Source organism: Rhinolophus sinicus, chromosome 1 (genome assembly GCF_057876585.1).
Source record: "Rhinolophus sinicus isolate RSI-liver-muscle chromosome 1, RSI-T2T, whole genome shotgun sequence".
In the NCBI taxonomy this organism is placed as follows: domain Eukaryota; kingdom Metazoa; phylum Chordata; class Mammalia; order Chiroptera; family Rhinolophidae; genus Rhinolophus; species Rhinolophus sinicus.
In genome coordinates this window covers 46,131,288-46,153,349 of record NC_142501.1, presented here as the reverse complement: position 1 = coordinate 46,153,349, position 22,062 = coordinate 46,131,288, and the positions used below count along the sequence as shown (strand labels likewise).

The 22,062-nt window shown below is 34.0% G+C and overlaps 1 protein-coding gene across 6 annotated transcripts in view; it reads right to left on the bottom strand.

Moving 5' to 3' along the window:
• The window catches only part of CNTN1 (contactin 1), a 289,420-nt gene that overhangs the window by 176,411 nt on the left and 90,947 nt on the right, over nt 1-22,062 (bottom strand). The window contains exon 1 of one of the 6 annotated variants that reach the window (XM_019756345.3): nt 6,729-7,182. The exons of 4 other annotated variants lie outside the window; for them this stretch is intronic. The gene's annotated coding sequence lies outside the window, so the exon portion shown is untranslated. Of the gene's footprint in view, nt 1-6,728; nt 7,183-22,062 lie in introns of those variants that run through there. One more of the 6 variants, XM_019756347.3, reaches the window with a different exon arrangement.

The following is a 22,062-nucleotide window of genomic DNA, read 5'->3' as shown; positions in this document are numbered from 1 at the left end:
CCAAAGTCTGGTGTAATCGCTGACATGCGTGTAGGATTTTTTAAAATATGGTTTCTCAGCTCAAGAGAATTACTCCTGCAAATGCATTTTAAAAATGGACACTTAGAATTTGGGAAGATACTGCTACTAGCCTTGTGTTCAACAGTTTAATTCTAGGGATTATAGTGGCAACTAAGAGCATCACTTGAAAAGAATAGTCATATAGCCCAGGCAACCCTTGATAAATGATCTTTGCTTCTGTGTGTGAGATTAATTGGAAGTCAGATATTTCAGAAATGATCGTATTTGCTAAAAACATCCAAGTTTCAGGCATGTTGGCATTAGGGCCTGGCTAGTAAAATAGATAGCAATAGATTTGCTTGAGAAATATAGTTGACAGTATCAGAAAAATAAGCTTATAGGTTATATGGGAGAACAAAAAGAAGGAGTGGTGTTAATTGTAAATTTTTATACCGTATTTCCTGAAAATAAGACCTAACCGGATCATCAGCTCTAATGCATCTTTTGGAGCAAAACTTAATTTAAGACCTGGTATTATATTATATTAATTATATTATATCATATTACATTATTTTATATTATGTTATATTATGTAAGACCCATTAGTATATTATATTACATTACATTATATTATATTATATTATACTAAGTCTTACACTATATTAAAATAAGACCGGATATATATTAATCTTTGCTCCAAAAGATGCATTAGAGCTGATGGTCCGGCTAGGTCTTATTTTCGGGGAAACACAGTAAGTGGATAATGGAAGTGTCTGTTCCACTTAGAACACATGTATCTCTCTGAAGGTCAATCAGATTAGCCATATTAAATCAAGCCTCTCCAACAAATATTACTGTGCATGGCACTTCTATATTAATCTATAATGATAACTGTCACTTAAAAACTGCTTAATACATTACATAATATTATTGTTTGTAACACGACCAATTGTTGAAGACTATAGTGATTTAATGGTAGGTAAGTCTGAAGACAAAAGAGCAACCAAATGACTTGTAATCGTTGAGACATTGCTACTACACTTTTAACAAAGACAACACGAGAATTTTTTCTAAAGATAAGGTTATATTCAGATTTTCCATAGTCTGACAAACTTTCTGTTTAGTAGGGGTTAAAGTTCTTACTTTCTACTTTTATTACTTCTCAGTGTTATTTTCCAGCCAATTACTCATATATTAACCAAACCAGGGCCAGAGCTCAAATTAGATGAAACAAGACTAGAAAACAAAATCAAATTTATAGTTATAATAATTTTACAGAATACATTTCCTCATTGGTAAGCATCTCTCAATTTTCTCCTAAAATTTCCCTCTGTAAAAAAATGCTGCTTATCTGTATTTCAAAGCACTTTTTAAAAAATTATGATAAAAGTCATTTTCCCGGTTCAAGTAAAGGAAAAAATTGTAGTTATGTACTATTATTTTCGCCTAATTGTTCTTGAACTTGGGTACCCTCATACTGACCTATTTGGTTCATCATCGGTCCATTTAATTCACCTCTTGCCTTCCTACTCACCTAGTTCCTCAATAGATTCTCCTGTTTGTCACCAAGCTTCTCTTCTTGCCAACTAATATATTATCTTCCATCTGTTTAAATTCCTATGTTCTTTCTGGCACAGCTCTGCCTCCAGACTCCCTCCCAGCCACCTACCTCGCTGTCCTTCCATCTGCTAGCATGACTAGTATTATTTCTAACCTATTCCCAATCTAAATCATCTCCAATTTTCAATTTGGATTTTTTTATCAAAGCTTACCTCTTAAAGGGCTATTGTGATTGTAATAATAACTTATAATGATCTAACCTTGGAGTTAGAAAGGGAAGTTAATAGTTATACACCTTAAACATGCATTTAATATTTGAATTATCCTACTTCTGAAAGTCATTTATACTTCTCAACTTCTTTCAGTGATGGTGTTTTGAAGTAACAGAGTGCACCACTGAAAGCTACCACTCATGTATTTTCGTATATATTCTTTGGACCACTACTTCCGTGTGGCCGAATTCTTGTTAATCTTCTGGTTAACTGTGTTTGGTTCATTGTTCTAAAGTTTTGCACTCACTGATTAGCAGCAATCTTTTCTTGGACACCACATTCTCAAGACAGTTCCATTAAATTTTTTAGGCTTAATGTGGCAGAAATATTTTTTAATTAGAAAGCGTGTTCTAGCTGCCTACAGAGTATCAAAGACATTAGGTAAACAACAGTAGCATTTGGTAATTACATTTTTGGAATTTGATATTTAAGTAACATAAAGGTAGCATTTTTCCTCGACATTGATTTAGTTGCTTGACAAGGTAGATGTTTGGTTTCAGGTAGCATATATGACACACTATAAATTAAAGCAGTTTCAGGAAAATATTTGAAACTTTCGATAGACCTATGTAGCTTGATATAAGATTAAAAACTTCTAATTGTCCATTCATATTTCTAGAGGATACACCCACACTCTATCAACCACAACTTAGAACAGAGTGAAGCTACGTTCATAGGCTGTTCACTCAGAATTACCCATAAATTCAAAATAATATAGCCGTTTAATACAAGGGTAATGATTTTTAAAAAAATAAAAGAGATCTGACTGATTTATTTTAAGTAGTGGTAATATTTCTATTAGTGTTAATTGTTGTTAAATAAGTTTTCTCATTTTGTCTTAAAGTAGGTTTTATTACTATTTAGTTAAGGTAAAGCCAATAGATCTGCAGATGACTGCCCTTGAAAAGATAGCTTATAATACAGATTCCCAAGAGGAAGGAGCATGCCATGCCATGAAGGTTGGAGGTGGGGGTGGAGTTACATGGAATCATGAAGGTTGGTCAGGAGGCCCGGGGGAAGGGAACTGTAAGCAAGAGCCTTTATTGTGGTTTTTGTAGGAAGGAGGCAAAGTAAAAGAAGATTTAGAGTTGGCTAGTTTAATTTCAGGGATCTCTGGCACATGGGGTCCTTCTCTGGTTCTCTGGTACTTGTCCCTGGGGTCAACAGAGCAAGAGGAAAGTGGCCCAAAGTTATAAAGATGGTGGTGGAAGATGAGGGCTCTGACTGGTCACTTTGTATTTGAAAAATGCATTGAAGGGCGAGTTGTTTATTAAATCCAGTAATTAGCTAACCCTAAGAGGGGCACTCCCTCTCTCTAGAATACAGAAAATAACAGACATAGTTAATACAATATTTAATTTAGGATTAACAACCATTAAAAATAAATGTTGAGGATTCATGATTCTAGGGTCAGAAAGTCCTTTAACATTAAATGCCTATAGAGAGATTAAATAATGTCTGTGAGGGCCCAATAACTATAAAATCAAGTATAAACATGTTATTCTGGTAGTCAATGTCTTAATAACCTGTTTCCACCTTGTTTATTCTTAATGCTATCTATCCATTCCCTCTATTTCAGTCCTGACATTAAAATATATATTACTAACTTTTACCTCCATCCCCTTATACATATTCTTTTCCTGGGCTCCATTTTAAAATTTTGAGTATGGTTCCTCATTTTCCCTATGACACTAAAACTTTTGAGCAAATGTTTTAGCTGACAGTACACTGTAATATTTTTTCCTGTATCTGAATTATTTGTTCTATTGAAAACACAGCCCTTCATCTTTTTTTGAATCTACAGAGATGGAGTACCTAGCAAAAGCACACAAAATGATCTCTAATAAATGTTCCTCATTACACTGAGTTGTCTTATGAAAGGAAACTGACTGGGAAACAAACAAAAAAAATGGGGTGAAATGTATATTTATAATCAGAAGAAACAAATTGCTGAAATATGCATGAAGCTATATTAAAGTGAACATCCCTTGGAGTCAACTCCTAAGACAATATATAAAAAGAAAATTATTCATAAACTAATTTCTTAGAGGAAATATTTTAAGGAAGCACTAGTTTTATCATTTTCTCTAATGGCAGAGAAAAGAAGATGAAATCTCTTGGTATCACTCTTTGTTATAAATTCATACTTGAAGATTACTGGGAACTTTACAAAGTTTATAACTCATCAGGGCTCTTTACTAAAAAATCCTATGGGGATTTACTTGTTATATAAATATGAGTTCATACTTAATCAATTTGTATTTGTTTCAAGTTTGGAAATGGGCATACTATCTCTTTTAAAATTCTGTCACTCTCTTAATCTTATATAAGTGATTCATAACTTACCCACAATTCTAGCTTATAGTTAATGTTGAATATAGATCATACAGAGATATATATAGCTATAGTTTCCTATGTAGGTTTATTATGATATGTGTGCAAACATCCCTTATTAGTACAAGTATTTATTCCACATAAGAAAATTGATAGTTTACCATTTTAAAATATTCTTCTCAACTTATTTCTCACTCTATATAACGCTTAAAATTCATTTTAAGTAAATTACAAAACCTTATATTACTGAATAATATTTCAGGATTCTTATAAATTGATTTTAAGAGGTATTAGTAACACACATCAACTAAGATTTAAGTATATTTTTCCTTCAAATGTGCTTATATTTGATGATTCACTACTTCTTGTTCCATATCTCCTCTTTCCTTTTATTATACCTTTTTTTACATCTGTAGTCTCCTTTATAACTGCATCTAATATGATTATACTTTGCCATACTCACAATCTAAACTCATTTTCATGTTTCACCTCATATATTGTGGTTGATATTCAAATAGTCTCATTAATTTCTTGGTAGTTTCTCTGAACTGATACCTATAAAGATTAATTATAACTGCTTTGGGAGTTGGGAATGGAGCACATTTCATTTCAGATTTCCTTCACATATTCCAGGAAGTATTCTTTATCTGACCATAAAGTATTTTCAATGAGATTAATGGCTTCCATTGAGACTAGACAATGACAGAGAGATTTAGATAAGTACATGTGCAGTGCTACATGGACCCCTTTGTTTACACAATCTTCCTATGTTAACTCATCAATTTCACAGCTATGAGCTTGTCACCCAGCATAGGGGCTTTTCTCCTCCTACTGTCACCTCTGCCAGGTCCAACAAGTAGCACTGTCATTATACTCATCACTCAGAATTCAGTATGTGTCATTAGGTAATAAATATCTTTAAGTTTCTGCCCCTTCCATTCTTTCTTGTTTTCCTTTAGATTTCATTTTACTAGCTCTTCATGGGCCACCTCGGCCATGAGGCGTTTGAGCTGAACTGAACAATATGACTCAGCATCAGGAGACCTCCAAGACGGATAGGCATTTACTCCTCCTGCCTTTACTCCCCTCCCTAAGGAAACACTCCACGTGTGAGTTTCTGCCTTTACCTAAATAAGATCAGCTTGGAAGATTTTAAACACATTGTACAATGCTGTGAGTTTTGTGCCACTACACCACCAGGCAGTTGACAGGAAACCCAAGTAACAGAGTAACAGCATAGCAGAATTGAAATGCACTGTAAAATGCTTGAAACATAGTTTTCCTGTCTTCTTATTTTTATTCCTCTATTTTTCTTTCTTTTTTAAAAAATAAATGATGCCTGTTTTACAAAGCGTACTTGGCCTTATCTGTTACTGGGTCTTGATAGATTATTTAGCAAACATATTTTTAAAAATAATATAATTAACATACCTGAGGAAGTAGATATACATACACATGATACTACATATGTTTTATAAATGATAAATTATAATGTATATATATACATATACCTATGGATATATATATTACTATGTGCTTATATATATATATATATATATACACACACACACACTAATAGTGTAAATACACTGTTGAAAAACATTCTTAAAGAATTTAACTATATCTAGAGTTCCTTAACATTTGTTTATGCTATTTTCTCACCATAAAGTGATATTAAGGAATTCATATCATACTACACACTATTTGCATATTTATTAATCATTTGCCATGATAGTTAAGCAAGCAGGTTTAATTCACAAGAACTGGCGATAGTAAAAAACTATATTTTCCAGTTTTGCAGTTTTTGTAAATTTTATTTGGCTTTTATACAGTAGGTTGTACAATTGTATAAGTCTAATTTTTTAAACCACTACAAAAGAAATAAAACTTTCTTTTTGGTAAATTTCAAAATATGCCAACTATCCATTCTTTTTGGAGCAAGGCATTCTAGATGGGGGAAAAAAACAAAAAAACTACAGGTAGAAGTTAAACTGTTTTGTTTCTGACAAAAAGGTCTTCTTTCAAGGACATGCTAGTCTAAATTATTTTAATTCCATCTGTTCAATTTGCATGCAACACAGTATTTGAGCTTGAGTACCTCAGCGCTTTCGTCTACTTCTGGGAGGATTGAGCATTTTTGGTATTTACCAGCATCCTTTACCATGTTTTGAAAATGTTGACAATAGGAAATAATCTGAGCCAAAGATATACCACAGCTCTGCTAAAACTTCTCCACAAGGAGGTAATTTTTGTATTGATTCAGCTCACTCCCAGTGCTGCTCCTCCCAAATTTGCTAGATTCTATCTATCCAAGACACACACACATCAGAGCTCTGGTACATTCTTGAAAAGCTTTTGCATGCAAAATAAAATACCTCATGGCACAATACTGTCAAAAATATAAAATAATGTCAGCTTCCATTAACATAACAATTGCGAACACTGACACTGCATTGAAATGCTGAGGTCTGAGTCAACCCTACTAACACTGCATCACCGTTATCCTATCTCAGCAGATTATTGTTTACAATCATCTAACCTGGAGAAAAACCTCAGACTTACCTCATGTGCTGAGTTATCTGTCGTTCTGGGTATAATATTTATTACAAATTGTCCATCTGAATAAATGCCGCCACAGTTATACCACAATACGCCTCTCTGCTGCAGCAGAAAGCAAGTTAAAAGGACTTCAAGCTGTGACCTCAGAGGCAGGCACAGCCGCTCCCATCCTTCAGCCAACCTTCTGAGGAGAGCAGGTTAGATGACAGTAAAACTGGCTGTCTACATAGCAGTACTTGCAAATAAAGCATTCTGTGCTACGAGCTGGGGGATTTACATCTTCCAAATTTGGCAGGACCGAGTCAATGCTGCTTCTATGCCTGAAAATATTAAGCATTTCACTGCAGTCACTTAATGCAAAAAACTATCTGAGGCGACTTCACAAACCCTGTCATTCTGTTCGGAGACTAAAGAATGAGCACTGCATGCATAATTCATGCATTAAAATCTTCAATGCACTTCCTGTAGTCGCTGTTTTATCCAGTAATGGGCTATTGATCACCTCATTGCTAAGACAATTGGAGCTCCGTGATTGGTTTATTTCCACAAATAAAATTACAACCAAAATCACAGGCAGAAGCCTCCCAGCCTGCAACATCCACTCCAGTAAAACACTCACATAGACGAGATGACATTTGCATGCTGCAGAATGTTTAAACTGGATTCTTTTCTGCAGAAATGCTATAGCATCTGTTTTTTGTTTGTTTGTTTGTTTGTTTTTCCCAAAAAGACATACTTTCTGCAGGTTTAGGCTGAATATTTTACATTATAAGTGAGAGCTACAGAGTTAATTTTTTCCTACCAGTTCTGGAAAATTAATAAGACTAAACAGAAAATTAAGAAGAAGAAAAAAAAAAACAGAAAAAGTGATGTATGGCTATAAATCATAGCTGTTTACCTGGGCTTGTTTGAATAATACTCCCTAGAAAACTTTAATTTAAAAATCATTTTTTTTTTTTCATTTCAATTAACATGGAAGAGGTTTCTTTCTTAAAAATTACTATGGGTACATGTGTTCATCACCGTTACCTATTTTGGACTGTAAGCATCTTACTCTAGGTGTATCAGTAGTTCTGAGAAGCCTTTCTTTTAGAATCGAAGCTTCTAAGAACACACCATGGTTTCTATTAGTCTTTTTTCACTGCCTCAGAAAAGCAGTCTTTAAAAAAAAAAGTGCATTTCATTATGGTAATATTCATCATGGGAAAATGCAGGTAGCATTTTTAAATGTTATAATAGCATTTGCAAAAATACGGTAGTGGGAGACCCGTATAAAATAGCAAATGCGTATATAGACAAGAAATATTTTTCTATTTCCCAAATTATCTTCAATGTAAAAACTAATTCAGCTTTAGTTTTCTACCGAAAGAGGACTGATTATGATGTTATTAAGATCATTTAGAAGCTTATGCCATGTCTTTCCAAAGCCTCTCTTTATATACACACAGGTATAATAACATGCAAGCACACAAGTATCATATTTTTATGATAAGACCATTTGTTAAAACCTGAGTGAAACCTTCAAGTTCATGGCTTGGGCTAGAGTAGGGAATAACTGTGGGTATAACTGAAGTTTCCCATCTAACAGTTACAGTGTGGGGAGCAATTCACCCTTCATGGAAGCATGATCACAGTGATTTTCAATCAGTAAATCAATTAACAATTGGTATCAGCCTGCAAGCATAGTAGGGGTGCTGATAGCAATAGAGATGGAATCCAGGGATGTTCAGGGAGATACATCTTTCTTCCAAGTGTATTTGTAAGAGCATAACCCTTGTTAGGCCATAGAGAAGATAATAGCATCTAACTGATAAAGATTATGCTAAAATATTCTAAATAACAGTATGAGAAGTTAACCGTCCAACAACTAGTATATTCCATATTCCACAATATTTTGTTCTGCCCCAGGAAGATTCTATTTGTACATTTGTATATCTATATTGCCTCTAACCTAAAAACTTCAAGTAATCTACATAGTAGACCTTATTTTATGATATTTATCTCAGTAATATTATTTATTCTTTAAACCAAAGATTGGAAGACCTCAAAACATTTTAAAAATTACAGAAAATTACAGTTATAGCTAGGGATTAATATCCTGCCAAGAGTTTTATCAATTTAATCATCTACAAAAGCAATTTTGTGTGAAGATAACATCTCATTTAAAAATAGTAGAAAATTGAAAACTTTGGTATTTAAGTTATTAGATATGAGGATACAGACTACAATCTTTTAGAAGATCTAAACTGCTGACATAACCTCAAATAATTATAAGTGCAAGCGTTGGAAATTTAAGCCATGTCTTTTCAAAGCCTCTCTTTATATACACACAGGTATAATAACATGCAAGCACACAAGTATCATATTTCTATGATAAGACCATTTGTTAAGACCTGAGTGAAAACTTCAAGTTCATGGCTTGGGTTAGAGTAGGGAATAACTGTGGGTATAACTGAAGTTTCCCATCTAACAGTTATAGAAGTGACACAATTCAATGGTGCATCACCACTGTAGAGGAAGGTCATTGGCTTAGTCCAATTCTCCTGCAGTGAGTGAAAAGAAGGTCAGTATCTTTTCTAGCATACAAACATCCAAGACCTATGTTGAAAATGAAGATAGCAACTTTGCATCTACTTGGTGAATTTTCAGATTCAATTGTCTCAAAGGTGGGGAGAGATATGAGAAACACACAAACACCTCATCAACCTAGAATGGAACAATATTAGAAGCCAGCAAAGAAGAAAAGGGTATAGCAGGAGAAAAGCTATGGAGATGGTAAATGCCAAAGAAATCAGAAGGGGAGTGGGGTGGGGTGCAGCAAAAAACCTGAAATGAAAAAGTGGGGGAAAGCAGTCAATTGTACTCACAGATAAAACAAAGCCCAAAGCTGTAATAAAGAACAATTTCCACTTTTCAGAAGTCTGGCTATGCCTCAGAAACACACTTAAAAGATCTTGATCTTTTCAAATGGATGGAAAACAGACATGGCTATTTTAGATAAATTTGATCTCTTTGCAGAGAATTTGAATTTACAATATACATAAAATATGAAGTGAACTCTAATGTACAATAAAGTCAATAAAATGAATCAAAATTTGTGAATACATCAAAGCATATTTAGTCTGCAAAATTTGTGATATTTAATAAGATGTATAACTACCCTGCTTGACTACTGTCATTTGGAATAATGCATAATTTATATCCAGTACAAGAAGATATGGTGCCATATAGAGTTAGGAAAATAATTCAGCCTACCAAAGTTTCCACATTCCTGAGTCTAAGGGATGTAGAAGCAGACTGCATTTGTTCTCTGAGATTTAAGACAGTCTTTCTACTTTTTTTCACTCTGTTCTATCAATATCATAATCTTCCCCTAATCATAACACATTCATGTAATTTTAAAATATTCATTATGAACCTTCCATATAAAAGGAATTATGCCACATGCTATAAAAATAAATAGTTACAGGTCAGTGGCTAATTATAAGGTGTTCATTCTTTAGTGAGGAAAACAGGCAAAAACACATAGATGTAGAGTGATTAATATAATCACTATGATACGCGTTAGATATATAAATGAGATAATCACCAAAGCACACAGAACTGTGTCTGTATGCTAATTAACTTTTAGGTAAGTGTTAATTCTTCTTATATTTATTCCTCTATATGAGGCATAGCAGCAGAAGAAATATTGGCATTACCAAATGTCCACAGGGCATTAGGAAATGATTCATGGAGGGGATGATATTTAAAGAAGCTGGGTGGAACTAACAAAGTCTTTAATGTTTGACAAATTTGAGATTAAATTCAGGATTTGATGAATTTACAGGACTTTGAACATGACACTCATACTCCATAAGCATCAGTTTTATTATATAGAAATCAAGTTAAATATCTACCTTTTTAGATTTCTGTGAGAATTAAATAAATAACTTAGAGCACAATAGTTAAAAATGCAGTCTACGTAGTCAACCAGATGAGTTTAAATCCTACCTCAATTTCCTCATCTTTAAAATGGGGATTTTTATCCATATCATAGAGTTATTAAGGAATTCAAATATTGCAATATATTTATGTCACTTAACAGTTTCTGAAAAAGGACTTTAGAAACATTAATTGCTTTCCTCACAAAGCCTAGTCTTGGAAGAAAAGGCATGAAGGGAATGTCATTTCCAGTAAAGAGAACAACATGTGCATTTGTAGGGAGGCAGGACATCACACGATATGCTTAAGAAAATGAAGTAGCTATATCACGAGAATTTTGGATGCAACAGACGTTTGGTCAAATGATAAGGCAAAATTATATAAAATATGATTTATACAGTGCTCCTTTTTCTTAAACTCTGTTAAAATCCTGATTATATAGAACATTTTCAACACTGTTAAGGAGTTTGAAGCTATTCTGCAGAGAAAAAAAGATACTTAAAGCTTTCACCAAGAGAATAACATGATTAGATTTTTGTGGCGGGAAGATAGATTATATGCAGTAACCAGAGGTAAAGAATACTTTTAACAGAATACCATTTGTAGTCTACTGGAAGTGATAAGGGCCTAAACAAGGCAGACATAGGAGTGTGGAGATAAGAAAAATATTCTAGAGCTATTTAAACATCCTAATCGGTAGGACTAAGTAGGATTATGAGATTAGGGAGAATCATGAAAGACTTTTATGGTTGTGACTTGGGTAAATCAGTGTCCTCCTCCCCCCTCACTCCTATCTAATAAATAAATAAATAAAATAAAATAAATACATAAATAACTTCTGATATGAGAAGATAGTGATATAATGAGATTATAATGTTAAACATAGTAAAGGAGGGGTAACCTAGGAAGCAAAATGAAGAGTTAAAGAATTGGACACTTACAGAATTTCTAGTAGACACCTGGATAATGAGGCTATAGTTCACTAAATGGGTTGGGGAGTGACCGGAATTGTTTAAGCTGTGGAAGTCAAAGAAATAACTCGAGGTTAAAAGTGTGCAATGAAAAGAATGTGGAGGATGAAACCCTGAGATGTATATAAGAAAATATACATAAAAGCCTCATGTCAACTTAACATCTTGACATCGTTAATAAATTGATTACAAAAGGGAAGTATGCTAATTGCTAATATGTATTAAACATATACTATAAGGCTGGAACAATGCTTAGTATTTTAATAAGCTGATTTCTTTTGCTCATCACAAAGCCCTTGTGAGGTAAGGAGCACTTATTTCCATCTATCAATGAGAAGTCCCACTCAAAGTTAAGCAATTTGGCCAAGTCATAAGACCAATGAACAGTCAAATCCAGATTTTCTGAGCTCGCATTTCAGACCCCTTTCAGGACATCAAGATGCTGACCCAGCTCACAAAACCACAGTCATAATGAAATATTTTATCTTCATCTCTTTGCTTTTTTATGTCCCAAGGAGACCAACAAATTATCAGTTTTGTATTAAAAGTACAGCTGGTAATCATTTACTAGTTTTAAAAATTAGAGAAAAATATATTAGAATGTGGAAAAATTCATTATTGTTTCAAACCTATAACAGTTTATATATTATGCATTTCCAAAGGCACAATATATTATTATGTCTGAACTAATTTATAAAGAAGCTATTATTCCATTCTGTAGGAAAGAAAATAGGCAGAAATAGTTTAAGTAACCTTCTCAAGGGCACATAGATATAAAGAATAAGACAGAATTTAAGTTTCAAATGACAAAATACCATGTTTATTACACTTTATCATACTTTAACAATATTTTTAAAACTCGCTAAGAAATGAATAAAATAAAATGCAGAAGCCATATATCACAAATTTCAATTATATCACATTTTAAAACCAGGAAAACAGTATGATAATATTGTATGTCTAGAAATATATACAGATAAATGAAAATAAGTTCTGAGAAGCATATAAACACCAAATTCTGGATTGTAATTACTTCTGGGGACAGGAAGGAAGGTAGAAATGGAGTGGCGTCATAGGGGACTTTATTTGTATACACTTTTATTAATTAAGCTGGTGGTGGGCACACAGCTTTTTCTGCTTCTTATACTATCTAAATATTTGAAGTATTAATAATAAATTTTGAAAGCTAGGAATATTTAAAAAAAAATAAAAAAATATATATAACAAAGAGAGCTCACAGGGTTTTATAGGTGGATTCTTTCCTCTTTAGTTTCTATTTCATTTTCCATGATGAAAACCAGAAAAAAATATATATATTTCTAATAACATCCAATTCCACTTAAAAGATCTCATCAGTCATTAAAAAACAAATTCAGTTAAAGAAAAAGAAGAAAATAACTATAGGGAATAGGTATCCTAACATGTTTCAAAAGTTTGAGGAATTGGACATTGTCCGTGTAACACTCAAGTGTTCCTAGTTCCATTAAAATACCTAACATTTTCTTAGTATTTCAGTTAACTTACAGATATCAGCATACCCAAATGATTTCTCAGTTTTCATTAAAATGACCCAATTGTAGTTTAATCTCCATGTAAAAGAAAGCTACTAAGAATCCTGCCACAGTTACAGGCATAATTGAAGAAAATAATTTAAAGTCTTTTAAGTCCATGAAAGTAAAACAACTCCCAAATAATTATAATAATCCCTATTTCTGAGGGATTTAAATCCCATATTTACTTTTAGTTATTCTAAGAAAGGCAGTTTTTCTTTTTACGTGACTAAATGCTCTTGGAGGAAGGCGTATTAAACTTTAAGTCAAGAGACATTACCAACCAGTTCAGTTTTACCCCATGAAATTCACCGAAACAGCTCTGGGTACACACCAATCTTCCTCTCTAGATACACATTAGGAAAGAGCTTTAACAATTATATGCTGCTTCTCTCCTCTAGTACAAAACTTAAGTATTGAAGAGTAGTTTGGTTTAAATTTATTTCTAGCTCAAGATAATTAGACCTACCTCATTAGTCTCATTTTTTTCTATTAAACAAGTCTGTGTACACTCAGGTCTTTTAGAATTTTTGAGCTTTTGCAAAGAATGACTTAACCCATAAATAACTCCTTTAAAAAGGTTTATTGGGGGGAAAAAAAGGATTTATTGTATTAATTCATGAATGAATAAATAAATGCCAACAACAAAATAAATGCTACTGTAATATTTGATTAATATCTAACACATTGATTAATATTTAACACATTAAATATACGGACTTCTTTTATGGACTTCATATAGATTTTAGTCTCATTATCACTAAATAGCTACTTAAGTAAAAACTTCTAAATATATATATTTTTAAAATAACCACATCATGATTACAGTGCACAAGTATATATTGTGTGCATATATGTGGATGAGCGAACATATGTATAAAACATTTTCAAACTTTTATGGAAGTCCACTATATTTCACATTAGTGAACATATAAGTGTACAACTTGTTGAATTTGTACAAACTGACACAGCTCTGTCACCCTCACTCAGATCAACAAACAATACATTACTACTAGCTAGAGGCCCTGTGTTCTCCCTTCCATACTCTACGTCGCCCAGACATAGCCACTGTCCTGACTGCTAACGTCCTAGATTAATTTCACCTGATTTTTAACACAACCATTTAAAACCATAGAATTCTCTAGATACAGAACCATTTCAAAAGCAAGTTTTGACAAAAGTTTTGTATTCACACTTTTCCCATTTTTATTTAACCCTAAGTTTAAGATATAAAATGTAACTGTTTTGTTTCAATTTAATAAGGCAATTTTGTATAAATTCTTTTTGATATGAATACTTTGAAACACATTTTATTTTTATGTCAAAAAAATGAGGTTCCATAGCAGGATATTAATTCACCAGTAAGTTCTTTTGTAAAATTTTTGTTTTTCTGGAGCTATTGCATACAACAATCAACTATGCTTCTTCATAAGATGTTTTATCTTTGAACCAGCAACTGTAATTTCCTGGAAGAGATGAGCACAAGGCTTATAATACCAGCACGGGCCAGGGAGCTGTGTCCTGCACAACTAGACTGAGAAACACTGGCTTGAACCAGAGTGGGGATGGGGGGAGGCGGAAGAAGGGGAAAAAAAGTATCTTGAAAATAGAATAGTTTAGTTGTACACAATGGCTGTGTGGAGCTTACTGAACAAAGTGATATTTTACTGAACTACATAAGGATTTAAATTTAAAATTGATAATTGATTTAAAGTAGAGATTAAAAGTTCTAATTTATAAGGATAACATGGTCTAGACTCTCTTTTTGGTACAAAATTGTAAGACACAAAACTCTTGGCTTGTACTGTGTTTCCCAGAAAATAAGACCTAGCCGGACAATCAGCTCTAATGCATCTTTTGGAGCAAAAATTAACATAAGACCCAGTCTTATTTTACTGTAATATAAGACCGGGTCTTATGTATTAAATATAATATAATATAATGTAATATAATATAATACCGGATCTTATATTAATTTTTGCTCCAAAAGACACATTAGAGCTGATTGTCTGGCTAGGTCTTATTTTTGGGGAAACATAGTATATGACCGAGTAATAATTATGTTTGAAAAATAATCTGAATGAATGATACAAAGAAAAACAGTTTTATGGAATGGAGTCAGGAAAGAAAAAATGGCTTGGGGCGTGCAGGTCTGAATGCAAAGAATACCTGTCTTTCTTCCAATCCAACTGACATTGACTTGAGTCTTTTACAAACATTCATTGACATGAGCTATTAGTGAAAATCACTCTTGGAGCTGCAAATTTAACAACCTTTGTCCACAAAGTCTCAGAATCATTGGTCTGTTGAAGCCATCCCATACCAGCTTGTTAGAGACTATTTTAATTTTCAGGAATTTTGCAAGACTGTTGTTAAATAGTCATTATTAATAATTAAGTGATATAAATTTTATCTCATTCACTCATGTAACTTGAAAGATAATTATTTCAAACTTAAATCTCCAGCCAAAATTTCTTTTCTGGACTCCAGACCCATCAGTCCACTCTTATACTTGATGTTTATACTTACATATCTCATAAGCATCTTAAACTCAGGCAGCTCACCGAAGTCAACTTCCTTTCTCCAAATTTGTTTTTCCCTTTTCTACTTTATTGCTAAGAAATGGCACCACTACCACTCTTTTGCTCATTTCAGAAACTGAGATATTAACTTTTACATTTGAAAGATCACGCACATGCTGATGAACTCAGACTTTGTCTCTAGGCAAGTTATCTTTTCTGAAGTCCAGACACATCAACTTTATATCTCCACTTGGTTATACCTCACTTTGAGATAACTGAATTCTCAATGTTTTTCCCAAATCTGGTTTCTACAGTGATTCCTAGTCTGGTAAATGATACCACCCTACATCATTCGCTCATACCTAAAGCCTATCATAATTATATACTGAATTGATGTACTTTTTTTCTATTTTCATTGTCAATAACCAAGTTCAATTTATCATCTCTTGCTTAGACTATTGAAATAGCCTTATAGGTGTGCTCCCCATATCCACTCTGCTGCTGGTTAATCTGTACCAAATACTCCATGAGATCACCAAAGAGTGATCTTATAAAAATTTAGATGTCATCATATTATTTACTGGCATAAAAATGCTCCATGTTCTGCCACTACAATTAAGATGATATTCAAAATCTTCAACACAGCATGTAATGTCTTCGTGGCTCCTCACCAATCTTCCAGCTTCATCGTGTTCTCGGTCTCCCTCCTTCACTACATTCCAGACACTCTGGCTACCTTCCTGTTTCTTGCTAATTTTAAAACATTATTCTCCCTCTGTCAGGAATGATTTTTTTTCTCCAAATTTTACATGGCTAACTTACTCATCTTTCAGGCTGTCTCTTCCACTTTGCAAACCAGGGTAGTAGTTCCTTCCGTAATTCATTCTCACAATACTCAGCACCTTTCCTTTATAGCTGATTAAAACTGTAATTAAAAACACACTTTTGTAATTATTTATTTACTGCCTGACTCTTTCCCTATAATGTAATTTTCCCTACAGCAAAGACCACATTTGTTTTAATTGCCTTTCATTTATCATAGGTCTGGTGTAGATCACTGTGATTGCCACATAGTGGGTATCAAATATTTGCGGAATGCATAGATGAATTAATCAATGGTACAGTGTGTGATTGTATGATCTTGTAGGATCTGACTCTTTATGTTTGAATTATCACTCACTGTGAGAGCTGATCACATAAAACTGAGCTGCCTGCCTTTGAATAAATAGTTCATTTTCAACTTTAGATCTTTGGGCTAAGGATACTTGCATATTAAGTTTCTTTCTAAAAATCCACACTACCTGTGTGTCCCAGGATTTGGCCTCCTTACATTGTCAAATGTGTACAGCTCAGTAGATTTTGACCTATGACCCAGCTTGACAATCTGCTCTGACTTTGTGTCCAAACTCATTTACTCTTAAGTGGGGACACTTTATTATCTCCACAACCCTACCTGTGCCCTGACCTACTTGAATTCTCTGTTGTCTTAGATTCTCACTTAGGTTCAGCCTAAGACAGAACACTAGTTAACTGTTATTAACTCTAATAATTCCAGCTTGTTGTTTTCACTTTGCTTTGTCCAGAGAGATTTTCTTCAGCCCTTTGAGAATTTTCTTAGCTTGTTCCTAAATTTCTGGTAGTTCAAGGCTGATGTGCACAAATCTGATGTGGAGGTAACTGCCAAGATGTTGAAAACTCTTTGATGGCCTTTAACCTTTCTAACTTCTGGTTTCCAGGATGTGCTCTATTTCTGTACTCTTAGTGATTAAGCCGTTACTTTCCATCATCAGAACTGAAGAGGATTGCTTAGTTGCTGAAGAGGATTACTATTTTTTATAATTTAATAATTTCACAAATATTGCTTAACAGTAGAGAATATTATTGAAACAAACAAACAAACAAAAACTAAAGAGTATTTTTTTCTCCTAACTTGTGTTGTTCACTTTTTCAAATATATCTTCCTTGCCTTCCCACTGAGTTGTAAAGAGAGACAGGCAGTGTATTTAATGGTTGAAGCTAGGTGTTCATTTCTTATACCTTGGGGTGTAGTGTTGGTTTTGCACTTACTCTCTACTTGTGCATAGCCAAGTTACGTTAGCTCCTCAAATCTCAATATCCTTACTTGTCAACGAAAATATCGATAACAATAATCATGCTTATATTGTAGAAACACTGTGAGGATTGATTAAATGAAAAAACATAAAAAGAAGTTATCTGGAATAGCGCCTCAATATAGCAGGTGTTAAAAGTTGTTAGTTACTATTACAGCATCAACTTCCTGCAAGCTAACACCATGCTTTATGCTGCTGGATCATATGCATCTAGCACAGAACTTACATAAAGTTTATAGTAAATTCTTATTGATTAATTGATTTATAAATTGAACCAGATGTCCAGAGTCCTTTTGTTTTGTCAGGTCTTAATGACTTAGAAAATACTATCTCCCACTAGGAATGCCATTTGTTACTATCTGCCCAAAAATGATATGAACATATTATTAACATGTTTACTGATTTTTATTTAAATTTTTCACTAACTCCTGAATGCTAAACAGAAAAAAGAACACTTCTTATTAGGGAATTGCAGTAATTTAATGTAAGTATTAAACATAATATGACCTCTTTCAAACTCTGGCATGGTGAAACAGGTTGGTAACATCAGTGAAAATTCTAAAAAGTAATATATTTTATTATGTGTACGTTATTAACTACTCAATAATACATTTCATTGTGCCTACAAACATCCATTGGACAAAAAACATAAAATAATATATTTAATTATAAGTCATATATATATATATATATATATATATATATATATATATATATATATAATCGAATAATTATGGCTTACTAAATTGAGATTTATTTGTGCCAGGCATTTTCCTAAGTACTTTATATGACTTATCAAATCTAATCATTCTAACACCCAATCTCCCAATGCCCTGTTTTCTTTCAGTAATGCTCCAATAACCGAAGAGGCTTATACATTAATTTAATTACTGTAATTCATTTATAAACATATAAAAAGTTAGAAAATAAGTTAGAGTGACACTTGGGTTTATGCTTATATTGTTTTCAGCTTCTGACTCAAAAGTAGTATGGATGGAATATGGGCTTTAATTCTCTGGGCCTCCATATTCCATAGTACCAGGGAATTCCATAGTTCAGGGAATACCACCTGGTATTATTTTCCCTCTTCCTGAAGAACTTCCTTTGCTTATAGAGCAGATCTATGGCAATGAATTTGTTTACCTTTTGTTTAACTGAAGAAAACAATGTATTTTTTGTAATTTAGTTGTTGTTGTTTTTGAGAGAAATTTTGTCATTGTTTTTCAGAGAAATTTTCATTATGTATAGAATTCTAGATTGATAGATTTTTTTTTTCTTTTTCTACCAGTACTTTAAAGATGCTATCATTTAAAGATGCAAGTTTTATTTGGTGGTTTAGAGAGATGTTAAAAATGACACAGAGGTGTATGGCTTGAAAAAAATGTCAGTGGATGTGGACACAAATAATTGAGTGACTGAGGAAGTGAATCCTTACATCCCATTCACCTCATTTCTTTAACCCCTTGGCTCCCTATCGCACATTTACTGACTCCTTAGTTGGACATCTCTCCAACTGGTTTCTTGTACACAAATTCATTTCCTTTGCCCTTTCTTCCTCCATCCATTCTTTTTAGTCCCATTTACCAGTGAAACATTTTCATTATCATCCTTTGTAGATTGAACAATATGAAATCTCTTTTCATTCTCTCTTCTTAGGAATTTTTATCCACTATAATAACTTGACCTATCATGTATAATAAATCCAAACTTACGTCTTCAAACAAAATGTCTTTTCTGAGCTCCAGACCCATCAATCCCCTCATATGCATTATATTTACACTTAGATAATTAACAGGTGTCAACTGATGGTCATTGGTGCCAATTTAACACCATCAGAAATCTCCAATTTGGGGTGCAGCAAAGAAGGAAACGTTATTCAGAGCAAATAGCTCAGCTGTGATACAGAATGACTGTGGAACACCATAGCTATGGAACAGCTCAATTATGAGATAGCACGGCTATGGAACAGCATGTCTGTGAGGCAGCCCTTGGGTGAGGCAGCCCTTGGGCAAAGCCCCTCTCATTAGACAGCTCTGCACTGCTCCAGCCAGGTATCGTCAGTGTTTCAGTTCCAGCTCAGGAAACACAATCTTCAGTCTTCAGCAGAAAGGGAGAGTGCACTCTCTGAAATAGAATGGTACTGGCTTATATACAGAGAAGTCCCTGCCCCTGGTCTCTGATCATTCTGTCCTCAAGCAAATGACGACTCCAAATCTTCATAGTTTGTTTGGTCCAAAAAGTGCAGCCCTGATTGGTTGGAGTGGAGCTGCTCTGATTGGTGAATGAAGATGCTAATGGAGATTTAGCTGCTCAGCTCTGGTTGAACAGGGAAAGTCTCAGTCCTACTGGTTGAAATAGAATTCCAGGAATTCCTTTACAAGGGTTGACTCAAACAGCAGAAACACAATGCATGCAGGCAGTTCAGTGTGGGCAGCAGGCAGATCAGTGCAGGCTTTTCCCTGAAGCACAGTTTGTGTGAGGGACTGCTTATTTAGCAAAGGCTGCTAGGCTCTGTTTGTAAATTTGAGCCCAGTAAGCCACCAAGAGCCCTTCTTAGTAGGTATCTTCTTGCTCAGGGTCAACATATACATCTCCAACTCAGGCAGTCCCCATTCAACATTTGACTTTTCTCCCAAAATGTTGTTCCTTTTATCTTCCCTATTCTAGTTAATGGTATCAGTCTCTACTCATCTGCTCATACCAGAAACCCAGATGTCATATTTTATATCTTCTTCTTCCTCTGTGGCCACTAGCCCATTTGTTAATACTTGGTAAATATCTATTGAATCTGCCCACTTCTTTCTTTCCTCAATTAACCTAATCCAGGTCATCAGCATCCCTTGCTTAAACTATTCTAATGCCTCCGAAAATTTTTCCTTTGTAATCCATACAAAATACCCTATCATAACACCTACAAGGATATATTATTCTTAATACAGATATCATTATTTTACTGGCTTGAAATTGTCCAGTGTTTTCCTACTGCAATTAAGATGTTATTCTTTGTCTTCCACAGAGTATAGCAGGTCTGTACCATCTTGTGCTATTCTGTCCTCATTCACTACATTCCAAGCAGCCTGGCCACCCTCCTGTTCTCTCCTAATGTAAACACACTACACAGGTTGCTCCCGTGACCTAGAACGCCTTTCCCCCAGCTCTTTTCTTAACTTCATCTCATCCTTGAGGCTACAGCTTAAAATTTACTTTCTCTGGGAAAAGTCCCTAATTATCTTCCTACCCTTCTTCCTCGCAGGGTAGGTTAAGTATCTAGTGATTCATTCTCACAATACCTGTACTTTTTCTGAGTAGAAAAGTATGGTAATAGTAATTAAATACTTGTATAATGTCAGACTCTCCTGATAGCAGAGATTACATTTGCCTCACTTACTTTTGCATCTCTGTTACTTATCACTGTATTTGGCACATAGGGGATGCAAAAATATTTTTGAATTTATAGATGAAAGAATCAGTGGCACAATCTGTGATAGTATTAGCAATTACCAGCCCCTGATTCTTTAGAATGGAGAATGGGCAATTGTGACAGGGTGGGCCTGATAGATCTGGGTTGCCTGCTTCCAAATAAGTAGTTTACACTCAACTTTAGTTTATACTCAACTTCAAACCTTTGGCTATGGATTCTTACATCTTTAGTTTCTCTCTAAAGTGGCTTTTCTTTTGTCCCAGGATTTTTGCCACCTTGGTTTACCATACCTGCTCTAATCTCTTTAATTCTGCTTTGAACCTTGACACATATCCCCTGGCCTCTTTCACTTACATTGTGTAACCTGTTCTGCCTTTGTGTTCAAACTGCTCTTCACTTAAGTGAGAAAATTTTATCTTTGCCATAACCCCACTTAAATAATGTCCCTCCGGAACTTATTTTTGTCCCAAATCCCCACCTTACATCTCAGCCTATGATAGAACATCCATCAAGCATTATTAACTCTAGTTAATTCCAGCTTGGTTTCTTCATTCTGCATTCCGGGACAAGTACACCTCAGCATCACGAGACTCTTCTTTGCTAGACCCTAATGCTCTAATGCAGTGCTCTTCAAACTCTACATGACATGAAGCAATTGGAAATTGACTTTAAAACATGTATTCCTGGGCCCTACTCCAAAATATTCTGATATGTAAGACTTGGGGTGAAGGTTCCAAACTGAATTTCGAACAAGCTCCTGAGTCAGGCTGATACTGAGAGTCTTAGAAGTATAATTTGAATAGCACTATTTTAAGAGTTTGAGAAATTTTTTTAAGAT